This window comes from Dryas octopetala, chromosome 3 (assembly GCF_963921425.1).
Source record: "Dryas octopetala chromosome 3, drDryOcto1.1, whole genome shotgun sequence".
NCBI classification, from domain to species: domain Eukaryota; kingdom Viridiplantae; phylum Streptophyta; class Magnoliopsida; order Rosales; family Rosaceae; genus Dryas; species Dryas octopetala.
The window spans coordinates 19574591-19588530 of record NC_141368.1 but is presented as its reverse complement, the minus strand read 5'-3'; the positions used below and the strand labels follow the sequence as shown (position 1 = coordinate 19588530).

At 36.2% G+C, this 13940-nt stretch overlaps 1 long non-coding RNA gene across 2 annotated transcripts; it reads right to left on the bottom strand.

Moving 5' to 3' along the window:
* Positions 1 to 2917: 2917 nt before the first annotated feature.
* Positions 2918 to 6511, bottom strand: LOC147291642 (uncharacterized). 2 transcript variants are annotated; one of them, XR_015121316.1, is made up of 7 exons: positions 6287 to 6511; positions 5939 to 6026; positions 5418 to 5810; positions 4582 to 4840; positions 4403 to 4484; positions 3771 to 4312; positions 2918 to 3664 (listed from the first exon to the last, which is right to left on the bottom strand). It is a non-coding gene; the product is annotated as an uncharacterized LOC147291642 (long non-coding RNA). The 2 variants fall into 2 exon arrangements; XR_015121315.1 differs by lacking the exon at positions 2918 to 3664 and having other exon boundaries at positions 3729 to 4312; positions 4582 to 5810.
* Between the last annotated feature and the right edge of the window lie 7429 nt (positions 6512 to 13940).

The following is a 13940-nucleotide window of genomic DNA, read 5'->3' as shown; positions in this document are numbered from 1 at the left end:
GGGGGAGGGGCTGGGATGGCAAAGGCTTGCGGGTGGCTGGTTTCAGCATTTTTTTTTTGTTCTTTGTTTTTTGTTTTAATTTAAAAATTCACATTTGGGGTGGGGTGTGTAGTGAGAATTTGGTGAGATTAATGAGGTTGGGGTATTGGTAATGGGAGGGGTGTGTAAAAGAGAAATTTTAAATTTTAGAAGATGGTAGGAGGTGTGTAGGAGAAAAGGGTGTGCAAATAACAGCCTTCTAATTTTATATTCTCATTGTCAGATATAATTTTATTTTATAATTCCAATGCATAATGTAATTTTATTTTATAATCTCAAATGTAAGTTATGTAACTATATTTTATGATTTCAGATTCTTAATGCATAATACATGATTTATATATTTTCAATACATGTTGTATATTGAAATTACAAACTTTTAATATGACTTTTTATGAGTAATTAGTCTTACAAGGAAGAGAAGAACTTACATATTCCACATGTGATACTACATAGTATCACCCCCTCTCTCTTTCTCTCATCTATTATCTATATCTCTCTCTTTAATGGATGCCACATCATTACAATATGAAGATAAGTAAATTTTTCCTACATGTGATAGCACCGTCTCACTTAAATTCTTTTGTAAATACCTTTCTCATATAAAATAACAAAATCTTGTGTTAATTTTGAACCTTTTAAGAGGGGATAAGTACTCTCAACCTATGAAAGAAAATTCGAACTTTTTTAGTGAGGATATTAAATAGATGAGGTTTGCACTTTTATCTTATTTGTAAAGTCTAACTTGAGACTTTAAACTGATTAAGTATAACAAATCAGAAACCAATGACATTTTGATACCTAAAACTTTCATAATTTTGATTCAATATCACAAAATTTTCATACAACTTTTAAAATTATTAAAGTACTAATTAAATATTACACTATTTTTATAGATTTTAAAAAAATTTATATTGAACCAACTAGTTGTTAGTTTAGTGATATTCTCTTTCTAATGATGAGAAAGATCTTAAACTCATATCCCCTCCTCGATTTAAAAAAAAAAAAAAAAAAAAAAAAATCAACATTAAATTCAACTAAACTTTTCGTTTCTACCAAATCTTTTAAATTCCACAAAATTTTATATTCCATGCACCCCCTTGGCCACAAATCACTATTCACAAGTTTACTACTAAGCAAAATTACATAAAAATGGCAAATCATATTAAAGAATAAACAAAAAAAAAAGGGCCATGGGTAGGTAGGTGGGCTATGGCATGGCATATCACCTGGGCAACACCGACACGACCCTGGTCAGTGGTCTTGCCACTATGGTGAATTGGTGATGAGTCCATGACTCGCGGTCTATGGTCAATGGTCATCAAATGGTCATGGTTATGATATGATAAAATAAAAAAATGAAAGGAACAAAACTGTCAAAAAGCACACTGGTCCAAATGGCATTTCTACAAATTCCCAATTTCTGTATATGGATCTCTGTGGGGCCAGCTGACATTTTTCAATTTTTGTTTTTTTGTATAAACTGACACTCTTCATTTGATGTCTGTATTCTATAGCCCATAGGCCATAGCCCAGCTGCTTTTTTTGTTTGGAATTTTTTTTTCAAACAAGAAAAAAGTTCTTTTTTTCTCTCAGCTGAAAGAGGGAATCATATCCACAGTTCGACTATTCATTTTGGTTCTAGAGTTCAAAATCGCATCCTTATAAAATCAAGCCATAAAGCATAGAAAAGGTGCGAAACTTTTAACGTTAGTTTTTTTTCGTTGAATAAAAAAAAAAAGAAATAACTTATTTAATTTCTTCTATTACAAGGCAGCCCAGACTAGCATTTAATGGTTGGTTTTTTTTTTTTTTTTTTTTTTTGACAAAAGCCAAGACTGGAAATTATTTGTCAATCCTCACCCATCCACTCCCATATTCTTTGCCACCAAGCTATCATGCTCGGATAGCAGGTCTTGCAGCTTTTGGGTATTGAACCAAGTTCACACCCTCTGCATTTCTCCTGACCATTACCATCAGCGTCACCATCACCATCAGATATTGCCTCTCAATCACATATTCACATCCCTCCACTTCAAACCCTCTCTCCCCTAAATCATTATTTCCTTGGTTTAGCTGCCTTTGTCCGCTCAGGTGCTGGGTTTCTTTGTTTGGCGTCTGTTTCTTCCTTGGTTGCCCTCTTTGAGGTTAGTTGCTAGAAATCTTGTTGCATTCTCTCTTGACAGGTTGGGTTTCTCAGTTTCTGCCTCCTGTGTCTGTTGACTTTGTTTCAGTGTTTTTATGTTGGGGGGCTTTTCCCATGGGTTGTATTAACCTCCTTTTGGTGTTGATATATCATTCATAGCATGCTAGTAACTCCCTCTCATCCTCATCTTTATGCATGCTTATTTTGTTTATCTTGAGCAGGAGTGCGTTGCTTGAATCTACCTGTGTGTTTCTGTTTCATGGCTTTAGCAATGCAACAGAAAATGAATCTTACTTGCTTATTTTGGTTTGGGATTGTTAGAAATAGTGCATAAGACCCATAAGGCTCTTCAAGTCTTCATCAAACTATTGCACACCTAGGCCTCCTCTTGCACTTTATAATCTCTGACAACTATCCTTATTTTGCTACCTTCAATTGCATTTAGCATCGCTTTACTGTAAGCTTCATCAAGTCGCACCAGAGGATTACTCCTCTCTTTAGCTGCACAAGCATTTTCGCACCTCCACTGCTCCTTATTTGCACCATTGTTACCCTTTTGGTTTGACTATGCATATATATTTATATATTCTTATATAAACATCTTAGCCCACATATTTTTTTTGGTAGTTTTCGTTATGGTACGTGCTGACATTCTGTGCTGAGTCTTTGATTCACTTGATTTTATTTTTGGGTTTTCAGATCACAATGAGCAATTCAAACATTATAGATTTATGTAGTGATGATGAACTTGAAGAGTCAAATATGAAAAACAGTGAAAGGGAGATCGTGCCTGGCTCTTATTCTGCACCCTCTGTATGTCCAACACCAATTTGTCAGCAATTTTGGAAAGCCGGAAACTACGAAATAGTGCAGGGACAGGGTTACAAAGCCCCAAATCAAAGTACAAGTTTTTACTAATTCTATTAGAGCTTACATTTTGTTTCGCCTTTCCTCTCTTTAGCCTCTTGCATTTCATTACCTTTATTGAGTGCATCTCTTGCTTACATGGAAATCGACATGGGCATCCCAAATTGATTAAGAAATTCAACATGCTTGAGGTGTTTGTATCATTTAACCAGAATTGGGTACTTAAAAGCTGCCTGAATGGACTATATGAAGATATCATAAGAGGAAAAATTTATTGGTGTATTAAATTTTAGTATCACCTCTTGTTGAATGGTCAACATTGGCCTGTCAAATTTGTTACTAGGAAGAGTAATTAGCTGAGCTTCAAAATTGGGAACTAAGAAATGTTACTGTGTGTGAAATGGGTTAGAAACTGATTACTAAAAGGATAACTGCAGGACCTGTCTCTGAGAAATATAGTTGTTTTGTTGCGTGTCTGCATGAAAGTTCCTGTCATGAATTTCTACTTCTCTTATTTTTGTTAGATTACCTTTTGATTTCAAGCTCACAAACAGCCTCTGCATCTTCAGTACTGCCCCCTTGCTCTAGTTTCAGTAAGGCTGTTCGAACAGCCTAAATACTCAGAGATGAAATTACAAAACCCATGATACGAGAAATTATTCAAAAATAACAGTAATTACATAATGAAATAACACTCGAAATTTTCAAACACATGTACCTCAATCGAGCCTTCAACCTTTCCTAGTGAAATTTTCTTGTCCACAACATTTTTTAATGAGTATGCATGAGTCGAAGGAACTTTCTGCTTTTGTATAACATCTTTCAAAGTTATTGAAGATGCAACATCATTCAATAAACCCAATAATCCAAATTACAAGAAATCTAACTTAGAACCAGACAAACCCTAAACTAATATTGAAACCTAAAATCATGATTGTCTGCAGCCATGATAAATTCAAAAAGAAAAAAGGATATTAAATGAAGGGTGTAATTATACCAAGATAGAAACATAATTGGAGAAGTGAAATAGATTTACCTCCTCTTGGTATCAACATCAGGTGTGTCCGGATTCCCAAGCTTCTCTTGCTCAGACCCCTTCATGAAAGCAAATGGCTTGTATAATTTTTCTAAGGAAATCTTGTTCTTCGTAGACTCAACTTTCTCCCTCTGAACAAGGAACCCTGACGTCCTTTTTCTCTTTTTCTATTTAACATGAGGAAATTTATGTAATCTCTCAATCTAGCTCCAAGCTCATATTTTCTAGTTAGAAGAAATGGCAAAAAGCATTCAGCAAAATTACAGCCAACAAAGTAATAAATAAAAATAGCTCATCAAATTAATAATACTTACGTGTAGTATATTAGTATACGGTTAGGTAATAGACCGTCCCAAGCTCTTGTTGTTAATCCTTTCTTTTTCAAAAGAAATGTCCCTGATAAAAACAATTCAAGCATCAGCCAGCAAGACACTATACGTAAAGGACTATGATCTCATAACTGCTTATTTAAAAAGAAGACAAAAGAAAATACCATTAAGAGTACCTTGGCAAGCATTTCCTGTGGTATGATTTAGGACAATGCATGCACATGGCAAACTGAAGCTCGTGATCGTTCTTATTCTCTCATTCTTTACAAATGCAGCACTTATGAATTGGGCAAGTAAAGATTCCCCCATGGCAATCTATTTCCCAAGTTCTTCATTGGAAATTACAATATCTTGACAAAGTAACTTTGCAACACAATGTGGATGGTAAAATAAACCACAAATGGCAGAAACACAGGGAACAACCTAAAAGAAATTGAAAAGAATGTTTTAGTGCAAACCAAAAATAAAAATTATAAACTAATAACACTTATGATTATAATATGAAAAATCCATAAAAGAGTACACTGATTTTTTTGAATTATAGTTGACTGATCTTTCCAAATAAAAAATAAAACATGAAAAAAGTCGAATCTTTTACAAAAGAAGAAATTCAACATTCTTAGGAAAACGAAATTTAATCAGAGATAAAATGTGTAGAGAACACAACAGTGACCAAAAAGCATGTATTGAAATTTGCATCAGCAGCAGTGTGATGCACTAAATCAATGCTCTTACTTTATAGGAAACAATCACTTTATTAAACAAGTCAGAAGGACAAGCAGTCCACTATCACAATTCACAACATAACTAAAAGAAACAAACATACTCTAAAGAGCCTACAATTCCAATTTATCCTTACTACAAAACTGTCACAGCAAACATAAGACAAAACAATAATTAATTTACTGGTCCCAAGCACCATGAAGAGATAAAAAGGAATATCTCTAAATTATGCAGCTATCAATGCCCACAAAGAAGCTCAAAACCATGCTCTACCCACAATTTTATAACCTCATCCTCATCTTTGAAAATTCTGGTATTCCTTTTAGATCAAATCACCCAAAAGATAGCTGAAACACAACATCTCCATAAAACTTTTGCCTTGATACCTGCACCAAGGCACAATGTTTCTCCACAAGTAGTAATATACAAGATGGCAGGATAACCCAACTCAATCTTACCTCCTCAAATAGCTTATGCCACAACCTTTATGCTATCGGGGATTGGATAAAGAAATTATTAATATTCTCTGCTCCAATTTTAAACTTAATACACCATGCAGCGAAAGACACACACTGGGCCTTCTATGTTGAACATTATCACAAGGGAAGTAGGTAACTTGGCCTTCCAAATCAATGATTTTCTTTGATGCACAACATTAACCCAAATTATCCTGCAAACATAAATATAAACATTTAATGAAATACCAGAGATACATGCAGTGTATTTTTATAGCAATTAATCAGACAAACAAGATACAAGTTTAAGTATTGCACTAAGAGAATATACTCATATACTCACCTTCAATTCAATCCTCTGAGGTTGATAAACGAATTTTCCTGAGAAAGTGAAGGAAACCCCAGAGATATCCAAGAAACCCAATCGAACCCTGTTGAAAATAGACCCAAATCGATCAAATTATTCACCAATAAAACTTAAAACCTGTAGGAGAAAGAAAGCGAAACTGAAAACCAAGAAAACCCCTAATTTCAAGAAGAAAACGAACCCAAGAAACCCCCAAATTTGAAGAAAACAAAAATCACAAAAAACCCTTAATTTGAAACCCTATTTTCAGAAATAAGAAACCCATGAGGAGGAGGTACATAGAAGGGGAAAGAGTGAAAGAGATCGAGGAGGGATTAAGCTTACAATTTCCACACTCGACGCCGTAACCCAAGGACGCCACCGATGCCACCGACGAGAAAGGGAGGAGGGAGAATGAGAGCCACCGACGCCAAGGACTTCCAGCAGTGGCGACGCCGGAAGTCTGAGGGAGATGGATAGAGCTGGCCTGGGCGAGAGAGGAGGATCGAGTTGGCCTGGGTGAGTGACTGTGGAAAAACGAGTCTGAGAGGGAATGTGTCGTGACTGGGGGGGTTGGGAAACTTGGCTAAAATTTTTAAGTCGGACCTCCGTGTTTTTTATGTGAAATATACTTATATTTACATATCAGTTTTCAAAAAAAGTTAATCAAAAATGTAAAATTAAGATATCGGAAAAAAAACCTAGTGATATGTTAATGAATTAAGACATCGTCTTAAAAATCAATCGATATCTAAAACTATACAATATCAGTTTATATAATAACTGATATTAAACAAGTGATGTCTATTAAGGTTTTTCTTGTAGTGAACCTAGTTCATCTCCCAAAGTTGATTTTCTTTGGGCGACGAAATGTATTCGTCGAGTGTTTGGTCACCCAAACTATGACGCCTAAGAGTTTGGGCGACGAACTCATCATTTCCGTCACCCAAAGCTACCGAGGAGACGAACCAAATTCGTCTCCTGAGATAACTTTGTGTCCGTCGCCCAAAGTGTTGCTTATAAGCGACAAATTGGTGGTTCCTCTCCCAAAGTATGTTTAGGCGACGAACAATTTCGTCGCCTAAACCTATTTTATCTATAAAATTTTTTTAAAATTTTTTAAATTTTTAATTTAATATTTTTTTAAAATCCAAATATTAATACAAAGTCGAAAAAATTTAATATTATATCCAAATATAATTCATACAAACGATCACTACTGACCCCTTAAGTCAGTAACATTATCGGCATGGGTGGAGTCTGGCATGCACTGATCAATGTTCGGTGGCAGCACAAACCAAGGTACAATCCTGGCTAGCTGACCAAACATCGACTCCATCTGATGCACCCTACTCGTTTGCTACGCATATGCCGCTCTTGATTCTTCTAGTTGACTCTTCAACTGCTGCACTTCAATAGACAAGTTAATGAATCATGTAGATGGCTGAGATGAAGACGAGAAGGCGCTAAAGTCATTAACCCGACCCGCTCCCATTCCGCGTATCTCCGTATCGTGCCTAACACTCAGTGTCTCTGTCATAATACGAAGTCCAGCATTTCGATTGGGGATTGAGATCGACTCCAACAGAGTGTAAAAAGGGTACTAATTGGCCACCTCATCCATATAACTCGCCTTCTTGGTTAGCATCTCAGTCTTCAAAATGTTATACACAAGTTAGATTTTAGGAAATTAAATACAAATATTCAAAATTGTGAAAAAAAATTAAAAGATAAAAAACTAACATGCTTCGCCATGCCCTTCTCGTTGCCATATAGGCCATAAACATCCTCGTAGTTGTCGATCTTCGGGAATTGCAAACTAGCCTGAAAAAGAGTGTAATGTTGGCAAGACCCAAACAATACTATATATATATATAATTAAATAATGATGCACCTGACGATGAGACTCCACTTGATATGAGAAAGGCATCGAACCACCATGATGATCAATCTTTGCGGGCGCTTTCCGGTTCTTAAGATTGGCCTTCGACTTCTTCTGTTAAATATTAGGCAAATTGTAAATGTATTAGTGCATATACGATAAAGGAATAACATAAGAAAATAGGTTTTTGAAGTCTTAAAATGATATAACATACCAAAAATTCTGGACTCTGGATATGAGTACACAACCACTGCTACTGATCAAGCCGAGATGTGAGCGCCCGAGGAGGGTTGGTCAATGCCTCATCTGCCGACCCAAACATGTTATATTCCCTGTGCAGCTCGTGCTTCAATTGTGCGTAAACTTTTCTCAATAACTTCTCAATATACCTATCTATATCCGGATCCTCCATCCGGATGTCATAATTTACCTGAAAAGAATAAATATCAAATTGTTATGAATGACCAAATTCATCATTTGTATTAATTGAAATATACTTACTGAGATGGAGCCCATAATGCTCCTCTTGATGGCATCATTAACCTTTTTCCAACTGAGGAAAAGAATGAGATAGTCGGCACGGATAATCGCTCCGACTAAGGAAATAAAAGTACTATGGACCTCCCTGCCCGCTCGTAGGTGCTCTTTCTCAAGCACGATTCGAATCATCTCGTTCATCGTGCGCGTGATTCGGGACGCCTTCAACCCTTTGCTTATTTCCTTCGTGTTTTTGGTACCTACAAAAGCAAATATAACATATTAATTTCACTGTAATCTTATAACATCTAAATACAATTAAACCAAAACACAAGAAGGTGTTGACATTTCTCTTACCCTCTGATGATGATCGAGGCAGTACGAGTGGATGACTCAACCACATCTGCAACACCATAACGGTGAGCTCGTCAATCCTTTCGTGCTGACAGAAGAGCTGACCCATTACTCGATGAGAGATCTGGGGTTGTAGCCAGGGTCGATGCGTTCTAGACTACGGGGGCGATTTGTACTTTGATTATCACTTACTAATCTGAATCATCATTATCACTAGAAATACTCATTTCATCATCATCATCATCATCATCATCATCGATACCATCAGCATCATCATCTTCATCATCATCGATGAAATTATTAACATCAATTCACGAAAGTGACCCAAGATCAATTGATAAGGCATCGATCTCAATTAGAGGAATGTCATCTATCTTGACTTGTTGTATGATAACATCATCGTTGTATAAATCCTCTTGGTAGGCCACGTCATCTTAATTTTTCTTTTTCAGAATATCTCATATATTTCGATGCTAAATCATTTGAGCTACTTTCCAACCCTCACCCACCTTAGGATCATCCAGATAATATACTGGTTTCGGCATAGTGGCAAGAATAAATGGATCATTTTTATATCATCGAGTGTTTGTGTTCACAGATATTAAGTCATAATCGAGTTTAACACTGTTGTTTCTATTTGGGTCTGTATTAAACCAATAACACTTAAATAACACAACTTGAAAGCGGTGCGAGTACAACACTTGATGTACACTCATCAGCTTGCCATAGAAATCTATCATGCCAGTCTCCAAATCTCTACACAAACTCCGCTATTTTGAGTGCTCAAGATATCATCTCGTTCTACAGGTAAAAACTCCACTTCATTTACATTACATCCGAAAAACGTTTTAAGCCATTGAATGCCACCTTCCAAATTCATTAACTCCTTGTATAATGGCCAATTATCATCACTCAGCTTTTTCATCTGTTAACATATAATGTAATTATTTATATTACAAAAAACAGACAAACACATGAACAAAATTTTTTATCATTAATCACTTACATGTTCCTTAAACCATTTCGGAAACAATTCTCTGTGCTTTTTATCTATATGTTCCTTGTCCCATCCCAGATAGTCGCGCTTCATCAGTTCCTCATGCTCAATGCGCAAGGAATCCACTTCTTCGCAATTTTTCAGTATGAACCAATGAGCTACCTCCATGTCGTGTTCTACATACATAAAATTGTACACAAAAAATGGCACTAGGACTTTGGGCGAGGAACTGAAAATTTCGTCGCCCAAAGCTTCTTAGAGGGACGAAATATGCAATTCCTCGCCAAAGTCACTTTAGGCGAAGAATGTAAAATTTCGTCACCCAAAATAACCTTAGGCGAAGAACATACTTTGGGCGACGAAATTTGCCATTCGTCTCACAAAGTGACTTTAGGCGAGGAATTGCATATTTAGTCACCCAAAGTAGCTTTAGGTGACGAAATTTACAGTTCCTTGCTCAAAGTATGGGCCAAGCACCATTTTGGCACGTAATTTGAGACGACGAAGTATTGTCGTCGCCCAAAGTCTCTTTGGGAGACGAACATCGTATTTGTCGCCCAAAGTGACTTTGGGTGTCACGCCCCGAACCCCAGGCACGTGCGGCACGTACTTTAAAGATTTCAAGAGTACAACGCCTGACTGTCTGGCATTGTATTCTCAAATTCCCTAAAATACGTAGGCCTTTTTAAATTTAAAACCAGAATTTATTAAAAATATAATTTACTTGCGGAAGCTAATATTTAAAGAAATACAATTTAATGAGCCAAAATAAAAACAATCAATATTTATTCTTCAACTGCCTTGTTCGCTCCTCGCCAAATCCTCAACTCGATTCAACTGCAAATCAACCCCTGCACCGTGAAATGGTGTAGCGGGTTATACAATAAACCCGGTAAGCTGTGAAACTTATATGAGTGCAACCCAAAATATAAAGAAACCTAATATATTTTCCATTGGGCATATAACCACATTTCTCACTTCCCAGTATTCAAGCAACAATATGGATCCATTTCGGCAACTCAAGCCGATTCTTTAACAATCAAAATCAATCACAGTCATCACACGTTACAATTAGCAGAACTCAATAGCATTCCACAATAATCTAGTTATTCAATTAATAACAAAACCATAAGTATATCAGTCCTTAACATCAATGGTATTCAACTAAAGCACATTCCAAAATTATAGATTATCCAAGTAATAGCAAAATATCACCAATCCAATTCTCAATATTCAGTTATGAAAATATTAATTAGGTCAATGTACCAACATAAATTAAATTCCTTTAATCCACCAAAGAGATCAATATAGTCACATAACGAAATCAATAAATTCAATAAACTACTTTCATTTCAATAGGTTCCATAAACTAACATAATTTATTTTCAATTTAACCATGTTCACTAACCAAGGTACCTAATTATACAATTATTCAGTTAAGTACAAAGATTATCTCAACAATTCAAAACCAATTCTCCACATTATTATATTTGGGAACTTGGAAGATAAGCACACATATATTGACCCAATTTACAACAACATCACCAATTCAATCTGCAACGCACAATGATCTAATTAAATTACTCAGCAGCAAATCAATCTGCATTCCTTTATAAATTAAATAACATCAGGACATTATCAATCAAATGAGCAATCCATAGCAATCCATATAGTGCACTAACAGCACAAAAACGTCATCAGAACAAATTATGGAGTTTGTCCATTCATGTCAACATGCCAAATAATGTAAAACCTATTCGCTCTCCACAATCATCATTTCAATTTATCCCATTTAGGTAATTAAGAACAAAATATTCTCAGAATTTCCAATGAGATTGTTTCTAAATTGTATTTAATTGGGCCACTGAACGACTGAAACGGGCGGTCGCCACCACGCATGGTGGCTGCCCCGCCCCAAACAACACACAAACATCAATTGAGCGGAATCGGGTCAATTGATGGTGGTTCCTGGGACCTCAATTGAGCGGAATCGGGTCAAACAACCATTAACCCACCACCAAAAATGGTGGTTCCGATGGTGGCAACGGCGGCACAAACCTAGAAATACCCAAAATTAACTCCAAATAATCCTAATTGCACAATAGAACCTTCAAGTGCACAAAAACAACTCGAATTCGAGTCAAATTTCAAGAAATCCAAAATAGGCATAAACCCTAAAATTGAATTTTCAATTTCTCAAAATTGGGCGTGCCCTCCTTAGAGGAAAGATTACTCATACCTAGAGAATTGATTTTAACAATTGGATCGACAGCCAAAAGTCGCCGAAAATGGCCGAAATCAGTGGTGGAAGCCAGCGGCTGCTTTGGACTTCTCGAGCTCATTGCTCCGTCATGAAGCATCGTATGAGCGAACGGAGACCCTGGTTGAACTCCCTGTGGTGAGAGGAGGAAGACCCAATAGGTCCGGTGTCCCGTCGTCGCTGAAAAAATGAAATCGCCTGCGAGAGCCTCTCTCGGTCTTCGCGTCGATTCGTCGCAGTGGTGGCCCAGGTAAGTGATCGACAGCCAGGGGTAGATAGAGGAGGAAAAGGCGAGGCTCGTGGGCCAGAAACCCAGCCCATCCGCAGCCGGACGCGCCACCACGCGCCAATGGCAGATCGGCGAAGGTGAAGGGGTGAAAAAGATAGAGACGCGAAGAGAGAGAGAGAGAGAGAGAGAGAGAGAGAGAGAGAGAGAGAGAGAGAGAGAGAGAGAGAGAGAGAGAGAGAATCCCCCGAAATTTCTGGATTTTGGGGGTTTTAAAGCCTTTAACTTTAAATTACTAAAATGTCCCTCGCAATCAAATGCTTGTAACTTTTAAACCGTAGCTTCAATTTACAAACCGTTTACGTCTATGCGCTCGTGAACTCAGAACCTTTCTCAAGAGACCAAAACTAAGATTAAAAACCCATTATTTAAAATAGTCAACTTTTGGGTCAAACCAAATTATAAACATTAATTTTAAAAAAATAAACATTTTTTTTAAACTAAAACTCTCCAACAATTCATGTAAAAACAAGGTAAATTATAAAAGAAAATTTGAATTTTCTAGGATATTACATTGGGCGACGAAAATGGTTGTCGGCCAAGCCTTGATGGGATTAGGCGATGTATGTTATGAGTTCGTCTCCCAAAGTTTCGTCGCCCAAATTTATTTTTCTTGTAGTGTGGATGCAGTTCACATACCACTAAGTTTGTTAAAGATGCAACAGTCCCTGATAATTCAACTGTTAGGATAAATTTACTAAACGATAGGTTTGTTCCAATCTACTATCATTGTGGCAAGTATAGACACACTCGACACAAGTGTTGTTCACTTAAGAAAATCTCTAATTAACCAGTGATTCTTAAAAGATTATTCCACTATGAAATCTATTGAGCATCCTTGTGACAAAGATATTCATGTCAAATCTTGGAAAAATCATTGAGGGAGAAACACTAAGAAACCATCTCAGACATTAGCTATTTTAAATTGGAAGTCACTTCATGATCAAAGTCAACCCATTTTGAGTGAAGTGTTTATATTTTCTAATTATCTGATGATACTCTCTTAATTTTATTTAGGGAATTCTTCTATAGTTGTATCGACATCATTATGGTATAACTCTGTGGAACTACTTCTCTTGCTGATAATGCTTCTTAATCATAGTCTCTACTTTCTGAGAATTGTTTTTCATGTTATGATTGTGCAAATGATTATATGTTGTATGAAGCTTCAATCTTCATACACTCAGTTGTTATTTTAATTACCCTGTTGAAGAATTGTGTGTTTAAATACTCACTACTACAAAAACATAGAATTGCAATTGATATTATCAGTCACATTTCTCACCTATAATGACTATTAGCAATCACCATAGGCAATGGTCACGATGCAACCACCTTAGCATGACAGTGCGTTTGATTGGGGTTGGTGTAGGGCTATCCAAACTCCCACACCATTAGTCATACTCTTTCTTCATTTCTTTTTATTTATTAAACAACAACAAATCAAACTTGTCAGATATCATTTATTACACACAACAGTCCCTTGATCAAGTTTGCATGGTGACAAATAGAGTAGCAGTCCCTTGGCCAGATTTTCAAATTTTAAAAAAATTGGGGGAATCCTACAATTCTCCCATTGTTCAAATTTTGTAATTATTCGGATCTGTGAAGAAAATTAATATACAATGATACAAATTGTAAAGTAAAAAACATAGAGCACAAGAACAATAACACAACAACCTGCACCCAAAAAAATTAACAACCATTTTTGTTTTAACTTTTAGATTAAAACCAAACTCAAGG